Genomic DNA, 15,891 nt, shown 5'->3' with positions numbered 1-15,891 from the left:
GTCTTGGTTATACGAGCTTTTATTTGGTTCTATATTAAATTTAAAGTAGTTTTTTCTAATTCTGTGAAGAAAGTCCACGGTAGCTTGATGGGAATAGCATTGAATCTATGAATTACTTTAGGCAGTATGGCCATTTTCATGATATTGATTCTTCCTATCCATGAGCATGGAATGTTTATCCATTTGTTTGTGTCCTCTCTTATTTCCTTGAGCAGTAGTTTGTAATTCTCTTTGAAGAGGTCATTCATATCCCTTGTAAGTTGTATTCCTAGGTATTTTATTCTCTTTGAAGCAATTGTGAGCAGGAGTTCACTCATGGTTTGGTTTTCTGTTTGTCTATTATTGGTGTATAGGAAAGTTGTAATTTTTGTGCATTGATTTTGTATCTTGAGACTTTGCTGAAGTTGCTTATCAGCTTAAGGATATTTGGGGCTGAGATGATAAAGTTTTCCTTTTTTTTTTTTTTTTTTTCCTTGAGATGGAGTCTCGCTCTGTCACCCAGGCTGGAGTGCAGTGGCCGGATCTCAGCTCACTGCAAACTCCGCCTTCTGGGTTTACGCCATTCTCCTGCCTCAGACTCCAGAGTAGCTGGGACTACAGGTGTCCGCCACCACTCCTGGCTAGTTTTTTGCATTTTTTTTAGTAGAGACAGGGTTTCACCATGTTAGCCAGGATGGTCTTGATCTCCTGACCTTGTGATCCTCCCATCTCAGCCTCCCAAAGTGCTGGGATTACATGCTTGAGCCACCGCGCCCTGCAAAATTTTCCAAGTATGCAATCATGTCATCTGCAAACAGAGACAATTTGACTTCTTCTTTTCCTATTTGAATACCCATTGTTTCTTTCTCTTGCCTGATTGCCCTGGTCAGAACTTCCAACACTATGTTGAAAAGGAGTGGTGAGAGAAGGCACCCTTGTCTTGCGCTAGTTTTCAAAGGGAATGCTTCCAGCTTTTGCCCATTCAGTATGATATTAACTGTGGGTTTGCCATAAATAGTCCTTATTATTTTGAGATACGTTCCATCAATACCTAGTTTATTGAGAGTTTTTAGCATGAATGGGGTGTTGAATTTTATCGAAGGCCTTTTCTACATCTATGGAGATAATCATGTGGTTTTTGTTATTGATTCTGTTTATGTCATGGATTACATTTATTGATTTGTGTATGTTGAATCAGCCTTGCATCCCAGGGATAAAGCCAACTTGATTGTGGTGGACAGGCTTTTTGATGTGCTGCCAGATTCAGTTTACCAGTATTTTATTGAGGATTTTTGCATCCATGTTCATCAGGGATATTGGCCTGAAATATCCTTTTTTTGTTGTGTCTCTGCCAGGTTTTGGTATCAGGATGATGCTGGCCTCATAAAATGAGTTAGGGAGGAGTCCCTCTTTTTCTATTGTTTGGAATAGTTTCAGAATTGGTACCAGCTCCTCTCTCTGGTAGAATTCGGCTGTGAATCCATCTGGTCCCAGGCATTTTTTGGTTGGTAGGCTATTAATTACTGCCTCAATTTTAGAACTTGTTATTGGTTTATTCAGAGATCCGACTTCTTCCTTGTTTAATCTTGGGAGGGTGTATGTGTCCAGGAATTTATCCATTTCTTCCAGATTTTCTAGTTTATTTACTTAGAGGTGTTTATAGTATTATCTGATGGTAGTTTGTATTTCTGTGGGATCAGTGGTGATATTCCCTTTATCATTTTTATTGTCTATTTGATTCTTCTCTCTTTTCTTCTTTATTAGCATGGCTAGTTGTCTATTTTGTTGATCATTTCAAAAAACCAGCTCCTGGATTCATTGGTTTTTTGAAGGCTTTTTTGTGTCTCTATCTCCTTCAGTTCTGCTCTGATCTTAGTTATCTTCTGCTAGGTTTTGAATTTGTTTATTCTTGCTTCTCTAGTTCTTTTAATTGTGATTTTAGGGCATTGATTTTAGATCTTTCCTGCTTTCTCTTGTGAACATTTAGTGCTATAAATTTTCCTCTAGACACTACTTTGTCTGTGTTCCAGAGATTCTGGTATGTTGTGTCTTTGTTCTCATTGGTTTCAAAGAGCTTATTTATTTCTGCCTTCATTTTGTTATTTACTCAGTAGTCATTCTGGAGCAGGTTGTTCAGTTTCCATGTAGTTGTGCGGTTTTGAGTGAGTTTCTTAATCCAGAGTTTTAATTTGATTGCACTGTGGTCTGAGAGACTGTTTGTTATGATTTCCGTTCTTTTGCATTTGCTGAGGAGTGTTTCACTTCCAATTACGTGGTCAATTTTAGAATAAGTGGGATGCTTTTCAGCATTCTTTATATGTAGGGCATATGCAGTGCCAGTGTGCTTTTTCAAAATTTGGTTATTTTGAAAGGGTTTTCTCTTTTTATTTGGCAGGACAGATTTGTTGATGGTATTATTCTAACTTAAAAGTAAAAGTAAAACAGGAAAACCCAAAAGTATATAAAAATTAAACACAAGAACTGGGCACCATGGCTCACGCCTGTAATCCCAGCACTTTGGGAGGCCGAGGTGGCTGGAATACCTAATGTCAAGAGTTTGAGACCAGACTGACCAACATGATGAAACCCCGTGTCTACTAAAAATACAAAAAAAAAATTAGCCAGACATGATGGTGGGTGCCTGTAATCCCAACTATTCAGGAGACTGAATCAGGAGAATCACTTGAACCCAGAAGGTAGAGGTTGCACTGAGCCGAGATCATGCCACTGCACTCCTGCCTCGATGACACAGTGAGGCTCTATCTCAAAAAAAGAAAAAACAAACAAACAAAAAAATATAGCCAGATTCTTTGGGAGGCCGAGGCGGGTGGATCACCTGAAGTCAGGAGTTCAAGACCAGCCTTCCCAACATGGCGAAACCCTGTCTCTACTAAAACTACAAAAAATTAGCTGGGAGTGGTGGCAGGTGCCTGTAATCCCAGCTACTCGGGAGGCTGAGGCAGGAGAATTGCTTGAACCCGGGAGGCGGAGGTTGCGGTGAGCCAAGAATTTGCCAGTGCACTCCAGCCTGGGTGACAAGAGTGAGACTCCATCTCAAAATAAATAAATAAATAAATAAATAAATCACTAACATATTCTTGCTCAAGAGTCAAAAAATTTAATTTTGTTAAGATGTCAATACAACCTATAGTGGTAAACAAATTTGGTGTAATTTCTATAAAAATACTAACAGCACAGGTTTTTTAAGCAGAAATATTCTTTAAAGTTTTAAAATTTGATTATGAACTATAACTAGCCAAACACCCATGAAAAAGAGGAGCCAATGTACATTCTCATTTCAAAACATATTAAAAGCTTTAACAAAACAATGTAGTACTGACACAAAGACAGATAAACAGATGAAAAATCAGAATAGGGAGCCCAGAAATGAACCCGTCTGTAAATAAGTGATCTTCCACAAAGCTGCCACGAGCACACAATAAAGAAAAGATAATATCTTCAAAAATTAATGCTGAAAACTGAGTATCTGCAATGATAAAGCTGGATTCTTTCCTTGAACCATATGCAAAAAAAATTTAAATAAAATACTTAGGTATAAAAAATAGCTAACAAATCTCTTAAAAAAACATGGAGAAAAGACATGACATTGGCCTTGGAATCATTTTCTTAAATGACATTAAATGCATAAGCAACAAAGAAAAGAACAGAAAAATTTAACTGAAATATACTTAGAAATTTTTGAACATCAAAAAAAAAAATTCAAGAGAGTGACAATGCCTCCTAGGAAATCAGTGAAAATATTTGCAAATCACATGTGATAGAAGTTAATATTCAGCATATATAAGCAACTCTTAAAACTGAACAATAAAGTTGAATAATGGGATTTAGAAATGGAAAACTAATTAAACTAAATTTTTATCAAAAGTATAAACAGGAAGAGTATTTGATCAGACACACAGAATTACTATTTCGTAGAGGAATGCATAAAAATTACAGTGAAAGACAAAATAACTTCACACCCATTAGAATAGCCACTAACAATTTTTTAAGAAAACCAAATCTGTTGATGATGCTATAAAAAGGAAACCTATGTTAATTGTTGGTGGAAAACAAAGATGCAGGCATTATTTTAAAATGTTACAAATGTTCCTCAGATAATTAAAAAATTATAATCAATTATAACAATCTTATTTATAAATTTATTTCCAAAGTATGCAACACAGAACCTGGAAGAGATATTTAAACGTTTATGCTTATTGTACCAGAATTCACAAAAGTCAAAAGGCTGAAAGAACTTAGATGTCCCTTGATTTATAAATACATCAAAAAATTTAACATATACAGACAAGGAATATTATTCAGGCTTTTTTTTTTTTTTTTTTTTTTTTTTTTTTTTTTGAGACGGCGTCTCGCTCTGGAGCCCAGGCTGGAGTGCAGTGGCCGGATCTCAGCTCACTGCAAGCTCCGCCTCCCGGGTTTATGCCATTCTCCTGCTTCAGCCTCCTGAGTAGCTGGGACTACAGGCGCCCGCCACCTCCTCCGGCTAGTTTTTTTCATTTTTTAGTAGAGACGGGGTTTCACGGTGTTAGCCAGGATGGTCTCGATCTCCTGACCTCATGATCCGCACGTCTCCGCCTCCCAAAGTGCTGGGATTACAGGCTTGAGCCGCGGCGCCCGGCCTATTCAGGCTTCAAAAAGAAAATCTTGTCACGTTTTAAGGTAAATTTTGAAAATATTATGTAACGTGAAATATACCAGCAACAAAATGATAGATACTACATGATTCCATTTACATGAGACAAATTAAATAATCAGACTCATAAAAACAGAAAGTGGAAAGGTGTTTGCCAAGGGCTGGAGAAAGGGTAAAATGGGCAGTTGTTACTTAGTGGGTATTGAGTTTTAGTTTTACAAGCTGTGGAACTTCTAGAAGCCTTTTGCATAACCAGGTGAATATACTTTAACATGCCTGAAATCCACAGCTTTTTTTTTTGACAGAGGGTCTCACTTTGTCACCCAAGCTGGTGTGCAGTGGCAAAATTATGGCTCACTTCAGCCTCAAACTCCCAAGATAAATTGCTCCTTGCCCCTTGATCTCCCAGGTTGCTGGAACCACAGGTGCACACCACCATGGCTTGTTATTTTAACATTTTTTGTGTAGAGCAGGTCTTTATATGTTTCCCCAGCTTGTCTCAAATGTTTGGGCTCAAGTGATCCTCCTGTTTGGACCTATTAAATTTCTGGGATTACCAGGTGAGCCACTACCATGCCTGGCCATAAAATGTACACTTAAATAGATTTTTTAAAAATCAATTCTATGTTATCTGTTTTAAAAAATATTATTTTAGAAGGAAAACTAAATGCAGAATTATAAATATTTTCAAAATTACCTTCAAATCACAAAAGTGTTTCTCTCACACAAAGGAAATATATATTCATTATTAAACACAGGCTGAAAATAAGATTATTTCCACAACTGCTCAGAGAAGATAAAACAACCACTGAAAATCAACTAAGAAAAAATATATACAAGATAAGCCATAATCATAATTGAGGTCATATTTATAGAAAAAAACAGAAACATATAATCTGATGGTGATAGACATATGGCTAATTTATTTCTTAACTAAACCCTACATTGACTTAAAGTGCACAAACAGAATTGCAAATTGTCTAGAATTACAATATGTAAGTAAAACAAAAAACACAATACACTGATATTAAGAAACGGACACTAAAATCACACCTATAGAACTGCAAAATAATAATAAAAGTAATGTTTACTCATAAGATCTGGTATGCAACATTGGTGTACCATTAAAAAAACTGTCTAGATAACTACAATATTTGACTGTATCTGTGTACTCATGGAAGGCAGGTATTTTGAATCATCGACATGCACTGCATGGCAGTAAAATTTAACAGAAATTGCAATATAATCATAAATAGAAGATTCCAATGATAAGTTTTAATAAATAAACATTAAAGAAAACTAGAGGTAAATTTCATAAATGTCATGTTTATATATGCTATTCTTACACAATATATGCTACATATATTCTTAAAGAATCTATGCTATTCTTACACAAAATGAAACTGCTGTAATTTAACTTTAGAAGCAAAGAATAGTCTTACCGGGGCTGGGCGCGGTGGCTCAAGCCTGTAATCCCAGCACTTTGGGAGGCCGAGACGGGCGGATCACGAGGCCAGATAGAGACCATCCTGGCTAACACGGTGAAACCCCGTCTCTACTAAGAAGTACAAAAAACTAGCCGGACGAGGTGGCGGGCGCCTGTAGTCCCAGCTACTTGGAAGGCTGAGCCAGGAGAATGGCGTAAACCCGGGAGGTGGAGCTTGCAGTGAGCTGAGATCTCGCCAGTGTACTCCAGCCTGGGCAAAAGAGCCAGACTCTGTGTCCAAAAAAAAAAAAAAAAAAAAAAAAGAATAGTCTTACCTTGCTAAATAAATAAAAAAAAAAATCTTGCAGAATATAATTAAAGCCTCATATATAAAACAAATATCTGGGAAGAACTTACTTTATTATTTAAATATAAGCTGAAGAAAGTGAATGGAAATCATATAATTCCTTTCTGTCTGCAGCAAACTTAAATGTATAACTAAATATTTTAGTAAATATGGAATGCCTACTAATTATCTAATTTACTTCAGGCATAACATGTAAATTCTAACATGTCCTAAATGTCTGAATCTAAAATAACAGAGAAATTTGAAATAGAAGATAGAAAGTAAAAATGTATAGGGAGAGCGACATCAGTAAAATAATAATAATAATAAAAAAGGTGACCTATTTTCTTTTTTTTTTTATGAGATGGAGTCTCCCTCTGTCGTCCAGGCTGGAGTGCAGTGGTGCAATCTTGGCTCACTACAACCTCCGCCTCCTGGGTTCAAGCAATTCTTCTGCCTCAGCCTCCTGAGTAGCAGGGATTACAGGTGTCCACTACCACATCCAGCTAATTTTTGTATTTTTAGCAGAGATAGGGTTTCACCATGTTGGCCAGGATGATCTCGATCTCCTGCCTTGTGATCCACCCACCTTGACTTCCCAAAGTGCTGGGATTACAGGCGTGAGCCACCGCGCCAGGCGGAGGAACGTTCTTTTTTTTTTTTTTTTTTTTTTTTTTTGACATGGAGTCTGGCTCTGTCACCCAGGCTGGAGTACAGTGGCTGGATCTCAGCTCACTGCAAGCTCGCCTCCCGGGTTTACGCCATTCTCCTGCCTCAGCCTCCAGAGTAGCTGGGACTACAGGCGCCCGCCACCTCGCCCGGCTAGCTTTTTTTGTATTTTTAGTAGAGACGGGGTTTCACTGTGTTAGCCAGGATGGTCTCAATCTCTTGACCTCGTGATCCGCCCGTCTCGGCCTCCCAAAGTGCTGGGATTACAGGCTTGAGCCACAGCGCCCGGCCTGGAACGTTCTTTTTAAGAGACAGGCTTCTATTAAGGTGGCAAACTACAGAACCTCTGTTCTTGGCTATAGACCAAAAAATAACCAACCCAACTTGCTCCCACTGAGAATTTTGAACTTACCCTATAACCATTCCGAACTCCTCCCAGTCAAAACCTGGGAAAGCTTCTGCTCTTCCAGAGGCCTGGAGGAAAACACCCATTTGTAGCCATACAGTTTAACGTTTTACTTGCAGCTCCAAGCCACAGTTCATGGCCAATTCTGCTGAAGTAGAAACCCACACAGTGACCTGGGAAGACGCTCTCTAGTACTCAGTGAAAGGCATCCTCATCCACATCCTGATGTAAGGCCCACCATATGCAGACCTGACTGCAACAACTTCCCCTAGTGTTTGCTCTGCAGATGAAAGTCCTGAAGGATATTCAGTCTGTCCAATAATAAAATGGGAATTACAACTACCCAAGCCTTTTGTAACAAGCCAACTAAAGGTAAATCCTCTGTAGACGCAGCAGCCTTGTGACCAATCTACCACCTCTGCCTATTACAAATGAAGAGGTCATCTTATAAATATGGGATCTTTGCCTCTTGTAACCAGTTTATATAAACTTGAAGAGGTTTTTGTTCAATGAAATTTTCAAAAACCAATGCAAAGCAAAACTACATTGTGCCCATTGTCAATGTTTCCATTTTAACATAACCCTGGAAGTATGTAGCAGAAGAGTTAGGCAAAAATACATTGTTTAAAGCCATTGAAATTGAAGACAAGTAAGTAAAGAGTTGCTGTTTGCAGATCATATAATATTATATATTTATAAAAAACCATAAACGGTAAATTTAAGGCCAGGCACAGTGGCTCACATCCGTAATCCCAACACTTGGGGAGGCCAAGGCAGGTAGATCACCTGAGGTTAGGAGTTTGAAACCAGCCTGGCCAATATGGTAAAACCTTATTTCTACTGAAAACAGAAAAATTAGCCACGCATGGTGGCAGGCACCTACAGTCCCAGATACTCAAGAGTCTGAGGCAGGAGAATCACTTGAACCCAGGAGGCAGAGGATGCACTGAGCCAAGATCATGCCACTGCACTCCAGCTTGGGCAACAGAGCAAGACTCCATCTCAAAGAAAAAGAATATATTTTAGCCTAAAATATTAACTCCATGCTTCAGAAATATAAATTTCTTGTTTCACCTAAGTTGTACCTTAAGAAATGCAATGAGATAGACAACAACATAAAAATAGTGGGGGACTTTCATACTTTACTTATAGCATTAGACAGGTCATCATGAGAGAAAGTCAAACAAACAAAAATCAATGGGCTTAAACTATACCTTAGAACAAATGGACTTAACAGATCTTTACAGAATATTCTACCCAGCAACTGCAGAATATATATTCTTTTCATCAGCACATAAAACATTCTTCAAGATAGACCATATGATAGGTCACAAGTCTGATTTTTTTTTTTTTTTTGTAACAGAGTCTCGCTCCATCACCAAGGCTGGAGTGCAATGGTACAATTTTAGCTCACAGCAACCTCTGCCTCCCAAGTTCAAGGGATTCTGCTGCTTCAGCCTTCCAAGTAGCTGGGATTACAGGCACATGCCGCCATGCGTGCCTGTTTTGTATTTTTAGTAGAGATGGGGTTTCACCATGTTGGTAAGGCTGGTTTTGAGCTTCTGACCTCAGGTTATCTGCCTGTCTTGGCCTCCCAAAGTACTGCGATTAAAGCGTGAGCCACCATGCCCAGTCCCTGAATAAATTTAACAATATCAAAATTGTATCAAGTACTGTCTTAGACCACAGTGGAATAAAATTAGAAATCAATTCCAATAGGAATACTCAAAACCATACGAATACATGAAAATTAAATAACCTGCTCCTGAATGACTGTTGGATCCACAATGAAATCAAGATGGAAATTAAATAACTCTTTAAACTGAATAATAGTGACACAACATATTAAAACCTCTGGGATACAGCAAAAGCGGTGCTAAGAGGAAAGTTCATAGCATTAAATACACACATCAAAAAGTTCAAAAAACCACAATAAACAACCTAAGATTACACCTCAAGGAACAAGAGAAACAAGAACAAACCAAACCCAGCAGGAAAAAAAAAAAAAAAATCAGAGCAGAACTAAATAAGATTGAAACTTAAAAAATATAAAAGATAAATGAAACAATAAACTAGTTATTTGAAAAGATAAACCAAATTGATAGACTGTTGGTGAGATTAACCCAGAAAAGCAGAAGGAAGATCCAAATATGCTCAATTAGAAATAAAAAATCATTCTGAGTGTTTGGCCAGGCGCGGTGGCTCAAGCCTGTAATCCCAGCACTTTGGGAGGCCGAGATGGGCAGATCACGAAGTCAGAAGATAGAGGCCATCCTGGCTAACATGGTGAAACCCCGTCTCGACTAAAATATACAAAAAAACTAGCCAGGTGTGGTGGCCAGCGCCTGTAGTCCCAGCTACTTGGGAGGCTGAGGCAGGAGAATGGTGTAAACCCGGGAGGTGGAGCTTGCAGTGAGCCAAGATTGAGCCACTGCACTCCAGCCTGGGCAACAGAGCGAGACTCCATCTCAAAAAAATATATAAAGAAAGAAATAAAAGATCATTCAAAGCTACTATGAATACCTTTACATGCTCAAACTAGAAAACCTAGAGGAGTTCCATAAATTCCTGGAAATATACAACCCTCCTAAATTAAACCAGGAAGAAATAAAAACTCTGAACAGACCAATAACAAGTAGCAAGATTAAACTAGTAATAAAAAATTGCCGCTGGGTGCAGTGGCTCATGCCTGTAATCCTAGCACTTTGGTAGGATGAGGCGGGTGGATCACTTGAAGTGAGTCTGCTAGGGATGCAGAGATGATTTCACATAGGTAAGTCAATACATGTTATCCACCAAATAAACAGAATTAAAACCAAAAATTATATGATTATCTCAAAATACACAGAAAAATCATTTGGCAAAATCCAGCATCCCTTTATGATTAAAATCCTCAGCAAAATTGGGATAGAGGGAACATAATGTAATGTCATAAAAGCCATCTATGACAGGCTGGGTGCCGTGGCTCACGCCTGTAATTCTAGTACTTTGGGAGGCAGAGGTGGGCAGATCACCTGAGGTCAGGAGTTTGAGATCAGCCTGGCCAACATGGTGAAACCTCATCTGTACAAAAATACAAAAATTAGCCAGGAATGATGGCGGGTGCCTGTGGTCCCAGCTACTGGGGAGGCTGAGTCCCAGAGGTGGAAATTGCAGTGAGCGGAGATTGTGCCATTGCACTGCAGCCTGGGTGACAGAGCAAGACTCCATATGGGGAAAAAAAACAAAACAAAACAAAACAAAAAAAAAAAAAACTATGATAAACAGCCAACATTACACTGAATGGGAAAAAGTTGGAAAAAATGGGATTTTTTTCTGAGGACACAACAAGACAATAATGCCCACTTTCACCACTTCTATTCAACATAGTAATGGAAGTCTTAGCCAGAGCAATTAGAGTAAAGCAAAAAATAAACAGCATCTAAATTGGTAAAGAGGAAGTCAAATTGTCACTGCTTATCAATGATATATAGCTGGGAAACCCTAAACACTCATCTAAAAAGCTTTTAGGGCTGGGTACAGCGGCTCAAGCCTGTAATCCCAGCAATTGGGGAGGTGGAGGCAGGTGGATCATCTGAGGTCAGGAGTCCAAGACCAGCCTGGCCAACGTGGTAAAACCCCGTCTCTACCAAGAATACAAAAATTAGCCGGGCATGGTGGCAAGTGGCTGTAATCCCAGCTACAAGGGAGGCTGAGACAGGAGAATCACTTGAACCCAGGAGGCAGAGGTTGCAGTGAGCTGAGATCATGCTACTGCACTCCAGCCTGGGCGACAGAGTAAGACCTTGTCTCAAAAAGAAAAAAAAAGAAAAGAAAAGAAAAAAAAGCTTTTCAATCTGATACATCAATTCAGTAAAATTTCAGGATACAAAATCAATGTGCACAGATTAGTGGCACCAGTGTACACTAACAGTGACCAAACTAGGAATTAAATTAAGAACTCAACTCATTTAAAAATAGCTGCAAAGAAAATAATAATTAGGAATATGTCTAACCAAGGTGGTGAAAGATCTCTACAAGAAAAATTACACAACATTGCTAAAAGAAATCACAGACAATGGAAACAAATGGAAACATATTTCATGCTTATGGATGGGTAGCAATCCTATTGCAACAATGATAAACCTACCAAAAGCAACCTGCAAATTCAATGTAATTTCCATCAAAATAGCATTATTATTCTTCACAGAACTAAAAAAATTCCTAAAATTTATGTAAAATAAAAAAGAGCCTCCACAGTTAAAGCAAGAAAAGAAAAAAAAAAAAAAAAAAAAAAAACCAAAAACATACACAAAAAAATCTGAAGGCATCACATTATCTGACTTCAAACTACACTACAAGGGTATAGTTACCAAAACAGCATTGTATGGGTATAAAAATAGACATTTAGACTAATGAAACAGAATAGCAAAACCAGAAATAAACCCAAATACTTACAGCCAACTGATCTTTGACAAGTAAACAAAGATATAAAGTGGGGAAAGAACACCCTATTCAATAAATGGTGCTGGCATAATTGGGAAGCCACATATTGAAGAACAAAACTGGGTCTTTGGCTGGGCACAGAGGGTCATACCTGTTATCCCAGCCCTTAGGGAGGTTGAGGTGGGTAGATCACGAGGTCAGGAGTTCAAGACCTGCCTGGCCAAGATGGTGAAACCCCGTCTCTACTAAAAATACAAAAAAAATTTAGCTGGGTATGGTAGCAGGTGCCTGTAATCCCAGCTACTCGGGAGGCTGAGGCAGAGAATTGCTTGAACCTGGGAGGCAGAGCCGAGATCATGCCACTGCACCCCAGCCTGGGAACAGAGCAAGACTCCATCTCAAAAAAAAAAAAAAAAAAAAAAAAAAAAAATGGATCTTCGTCTCTCATCTTATAAAAAAATTAACTCAAGATGGATCAAATACTTTAATCTAAGACCTGAAACTACCCGAATTCTAAAGCATTGGAAAAACTCTTCTAGACATTGACTTGGGCAAAGAGTGCACTACCAAGAACCCCAAAGCAAATGCAACAAAAACAAAGACAGATGGGACTTAAACAATTCTCAAAAGAAGCTATACAAAGGGCCAATAAAAAAAAAAATACTGGGCCTGGCGTGGTGGCTCACCCTTGTAATCCCAGCTCTTTGGGAGGCCGAGGCGGGCGGATCACGAGGTCAGGAGATCGAGACTATCCTGGCTAACACGGTGAAACGTCGTCTCTACTAAAAATACAAAACAGTAGCCGGGCGTGGTAGCGGACACCTGTAGTCCCAGCTACTCGGGAGGCTGAGGCAGGAGAATGGCGTGAACCCGGGGGATGGAGCTTGCAGTGAGCCGAGATCGCACCACTGCACTCCAGCCTGGGAGACAAAGCAAGACTCCGTCTCAAAAAAAAAAATTCTGAATATCACTGATGATTAGGGAAATGCAAATCAAAACCACAATGTGATACCACCTTACTCTTGCAAGAATGACCATAATTGGCTGGTCATGATGGCTGATGCCTGTAATCCCAGCACTTTGGGAGACCAAGACTGGTGGATCACCTGAGGTCAGGAGTTCCAGAGGAGCCTGGCCAACATGGTAAAACCCCGCCTCTACTAAAAATACAAAAATCAGCAGGGTGCGATGGCTAATGTCTGTAATCCCTGCTGCTCCCGAGGCTGAGGCTGGAGAATCGCTTGAACCCGGGAGGCGGAGGTTGCAGTGAGCCGAGATCGCACCACTGCACTCCAGTCTGGGCGAGAGAGAGAGACTCCATCTCAAAAACAAACAAACATACAAACAGAAAAGACCATAATTAAAACATCAACAAATGGACCAGGCACGGTGGCTCATGCCTGTAATCACAGCAAACTCCCCTCTCGGAAAAAAAAAAAAAAAAAAAAAAAAGAAAAGAAAAGAGAGATAAAACCCCAAATATTTTGTGTCCTCACTTATGAGTGGGAGCTAAGCTATGAAGATGCAAAGGAATAAGAATTATATAATGGGGCCAGGCGCGGTGGCTCACGCTTGTAATCCCAGCACTCTGGGAGGCCGAGGCGGGCGATCACCTGAGGTCGGGAGTTCAAGACCAGCCTGACCAACATGGAGAAACCCTGACTCTACTAAAAATACAAAATTAGCCGGGCATGGTGGTGCATGCCTGTAATCCCAGCTACTCGGGAAGGCTGAGGCAGGAGAATCGCTAGAACCTGGGAGGCGGAGGTTGCCCTGAGCCGAGATCGCGCCATTGTACTCCAACCTGGGCAACAAGAGTGAAACTCCGTCCCAAAAAAAAAAAAAAAAAAAAAAAAAAAAAATTAAAAACTAAAAAGAATTATATAATGGACTCTGGGCACACAGCGGGAAGGGTGGGAGAGGGAGTGAGGGATGAGAGACTACATATTGGATACAGTGCACACTGCTTGGGCGATTGATGCACCTAAATCTCAGAAAGCACCACAAAAGAACTTATCCATATAACCAAATACTACCCTGTACCCCAAAACTACTGAAATATAACAATTTAAGACAAAAATAAAACCCCCAAAACCCCATAAGTTGAAGTTTATATGCTTTGGCTTTTTTTCCCAGAAATGGTCTCACTCTGTCACCCATGATGGAGAGCAGTGGCTTGATCAGGGCTCATTGCAGCCACAACCTCCTGGACTCAGGCAGTCCTCCTACTTCTGCCCCTAAATAGCTGGTACTACAGGTTCAGGCCACCATGCTAAATTAGCTGGGTGTGGTGGTGGGTGCCTGTAATCCCAGCTACTCAGGAGGCTGAGGCAGAAGAATCTCTTGAACCCAGGAGGTGGAGGTTGCAGTGAGCTGAGATCATGCATTGCACTCTGGCCTGGCTGGCAGAGCAACATCTGTCTAAAAAAAAAAATAATAATAAAGATTGTTTCAAGTTTAAAAAAAAAGTCTAATAAAATAAAATTGAAAAAGTTAAAAAATTATAAGAGATTATAAAGCTGGGCACACCGTGCTCAAGCCTGTAATTCCAGCACTTTGGAGGCCGAGGTGGGCAGATTGCCTGAGGTCAGGAGTTTGAGACCAGCCTGGCCTCAACATGGTGAAACCCTGTTTCTACTAAAAAAAAAAACAAAAATTAGCCAGGTGTGGTTGGCAGGCGCCTGTAATCCCAGCTTCGGGCCAGACGGGGCAGGAGAGGTGCACCGGGGAGGTGGAGCTTTCAGTGAGCCGAGATCGCGCCACTGAACTCCAGCCTGGGTGGCCGAGGGAGGACTCTGTCTCAACAAACAAACAAACAAACCAAACAAACAAAAACAAACAAACAAACAAAGAGATTATTAAAATATATGTGAAGGCCGCCGGCGCGGTGGCTCAAGCCTGTAATCCTAGCACTTTGGGAGGCGAGACGGGGCGGTTCACAAGGTCAGGAGATCGAGACCACCCTGGCTAATACGGTGAAACCCCGTCTCTACTAAGGAATACAAAAAACTAGCCGGGCTACGAGGCGGGCGCCTGTAGTCCCAGCTACTTGAGAGGCGGAGGCAGGAGAATGGCGTAAACCTGGGAGACGGAGCTTGCAGTGAGCTGAGATCCGGCCACCGCACTCCAGCCTGGGCGACAGAGCCAGACTCCATCTCAAAAAAAAAAAAAAAAAAAAAAGTGAAAATCTAGAGTGTTCAAAAATGACAAATTTGATGGATTTATTTATAAGATGTTACTAAAATTAGGTTTAGTTTTTTTGTTGTTTTGTTTTTTGAGATGGCGTTTCACTCTTGTTGCCCAGGCTGAAGTGCAACGGCCCGACTCGGCTCACTGCAAACCTACACCCTCCTGGGTTCAAATGATTCTCCTGCCTCAGCCTCCTGAGTAGCTGGGATTAGACACCCACCAACACACCCGACTCATTTTTGTATTTTTAGTGGAGAAGGGGTTTCACCAGGGTCGACCCAGGCTGGTTCTTGAACTTCTGACCTCAGGTGATCCACCCGCCTGGCCCCCCAAACTGATGCCGTTAAAGGAGTTTCCTGGAGACCTCTTGGGGCAGCTCTGCACCCGCAGCGCGGAGTCCCTTCCAGATGTGCAGTGACCATGGGAGGGGTCGTCAGAGGAGAATCCTGACTCCGCGTGTGGGTTCATGAATGGAAAGAGCTTTGGTCCGTGAGGTTCCCAGCTCCTGTTTTCTCTTGTTAAAAATTTACGGAAGTAGCTGGCCGGGCGCGGTGGCTCAAAGCCTGTAATCCCAGCACTTTGGGAGGCCGAGACGGGCGGATCACGAGGTCAGATCGAGACCATCCTGGCTAACACGGTGAAAACCCCGTCTCTACTAAAAAATACAAAAAACTAGCCGGGCGAGGGGGCGGGCGCCTGTAGTCCCAGCTACTCCGGAGGCTGAGGCAGGAAAATGGTGTAAACCCGGGAGGCGGAGCTTGCAGTGAGCTGAGATCCGGCCACTGTACTCCAGCCTG

The sequence above is a fragment of the Rhinopithecus roxellana genome, chromosome 12, assembly GCF_007565055.1.
Source record: "Rhinopithecus roxellana isolate Shanxi Qingling chromosome 12, ASM756505v1, whole genome shotgun sequence".
Lineage (NCBI taxonomy): Eukaryota > Metazoa > Chordata > Mammalia > Primates > Cercopithecidae > Rhinopithecus > Rhinopithecus roxellana.
The sequence above is the reverse complement of the archived record's forward strand: the minus strand, read 5'-3'. Positions refer to the sequence as shown.